Here is a 2257-nt window from a genome sequence, read left to right on the forward strand (position 1 = left end):
TGTATATGGGGCACTCACAAAGAATGTGGCCTATAGTCTCGTCGCACCCGCCGTTTGTGCATGCAGGGCTATTTGCCATACCTATCACAAATGAATACGAGTTTGTAAATGCTACGCCAAGGCACAGGCGGCACAGCACAGTTTCTTCACATCGGGTTAGGCCAGGTGGAAGCCGGAACTTCAGGTGAAAGGGATTTCACCAGGGATTTTAAGCGATGTCTATAAACCAGTGGAAGCAGAACGCCTCTTCGCTCTGATGGATCAAAAACAACCAAGCTTAAGTGTCGGCCTGTTAAATAAATATGGTATTATCGTAATTAACACCGCCTGGTATACCACAAACCTGTAACGATCGAGCGAGTGGATTGTTGGTTATGAAGCTTTCGTTTAATGCGGTCAGCCTTCAAATCAGTCTCAGGAGCACTGCTGCGATTATTGTACTGTCACAAGACACGAATTAAACAGATATTGCCACAAGAGCCACGGTTATGTTATCAAGTACAGTCCACTGCTATTCACTGTTCGCGTCAGTGCTTTTAATGCTGCCTATCTTGGAAAAAGCTAAATCAACTGTACGTACGTGCGGCTGGCATTGAATAAAGTATTCCACATTACAACACAAAATAATGTCTACCTGCTATTTTCTGTTCTACGATCTTTTAGCAAGTACGATGATCGATATTAAGAAGCCGCCCTTGGGTGTAGAATTGCGGAAGCACTGCTGGTGCCCTACCTAGATTTATTATTAGTTCCGCATTTTATTGCTCAGTCGGGCTCCTTAGTTACAGCTTCAAACGGTTACTTTTTAACACGGTCAATATTTGGGGGTTCAGAGAACCATAATTTTGGACCCTCCGCCTTACATCTAAGGTCACCATTGAAATTACTGTTATCGACTTAAGTTAGACATCAGTCTTGGCAAATCATGATCAGGTTGAATTTCAGAGATCCAAGAAGCCAAACTTTGGAGGAAGCCCATCCGATTTCGAAGAAAACCATTGAGTTGGCCATCCTTGCCTAAACCAAAATTCATGGCATGCATAATGCATGACCATGAATTCTGGTTTAATATAACGAGTCAATAATTTTGTTGCCCAGGGGCAAAATGTTCTGGTGGCCCATAACTATTCAAAATCCATCACCGAATTCATCATACTCGAATTAAGTTCGAAATCGATTTTATTCTGAGGCAAAACATAGCTGCTCCAGGGGCGAATGTTGCGTGGAAGCACATTCCAGCTTCGATGCCATAAATTAAATCGGCATACTCGATTTGTGTTAGACATCAGTTATCGTCCAACTTCGATAAGGATGAAATTTGGGGGTTCGGGTGCCAAACTTCTTGATAGCGTATGCACATTTTGAGGTCCCCATCAAGTTGGCCATACTCCGTTTGCATAGCCTATTATTATTGTAGTATTCCCTAAACGAATTTTTCAATGTTAGTGCGGACACTTTGGGCGACACTTCTGCCAACACTTATGCCGACGTTCTCTCTCCACGCTACATATTAGCCAAGAAACGCTTTTCGCTTTTAAAATTATTCTGTTATGTATATTGCTTATCACTGTGCTATAAGATTGTGCTAGCATTCTTGGACGATTCAGATACTCAATGTCACGAGGGATTACATGTAATAGGAGGTCATTTTTCTAGTACGACTTCTCCTCTATCTCTAGAAAAATATGCATTTATCGGTTCCTTATCAGCTGATTTACCATTTTCTTTTTTTCAAATGCATCATTTCTTTCCTTTTTATGTAATGCACGATGTTTGATTGACCTGTTTACTGCTTTTGTTTGACAATATATAGGCCAAATTGGGACTCATGGGCTGATTGGATATTTTATTGATAATCATAACGACATTCCGCGCCTCCTATTCAACCTCATATATGTTTTTTTTTCTTTTTCGCTGTTTTCTCTTGACCGCTTCTAGGCTACTTCAATTCATTAGATCTAGTTCAATTCGTCACCGAATCAACTAACTTAGGTGTTCTACAACAAACCTTATTCTTACCCGTTAGAGTTTCTGGTCTCTAAATACCTAATCTAAGAAAGCAGTGATATGTGTGCTTGGAGATGTCTGGCCTTTTCTTAAAGCTAAATCAGGAAACTATGAGGCGAAAGCATTAAAAGCTGCCGTCTGCAGTTCCCCTTCGGGTCCTCCTCAACATATACGCGGTTTACTAATCGCGTAAAACAATAATTCCTAGTTTGTGCCTCTCATATGTCACACATAAGCTTTCGCACGCATT

Source organism: Amblyomma maculatum, chromosome 10 (genome assembly GCF_055883805.1).
Source record: "Amblyomma maculatum isolate TAMU_Amacu chromosome 10, ASM5588380v1, whole genome shotgun sequence".
Classification (NCBI taxonomy): domain Eukaryota; kingdom Metazoa; phylum Arthropoda; class Arachnida; order Ixodida; family Ixodidae; genus Amblyomma; species Amblyomma maculatum.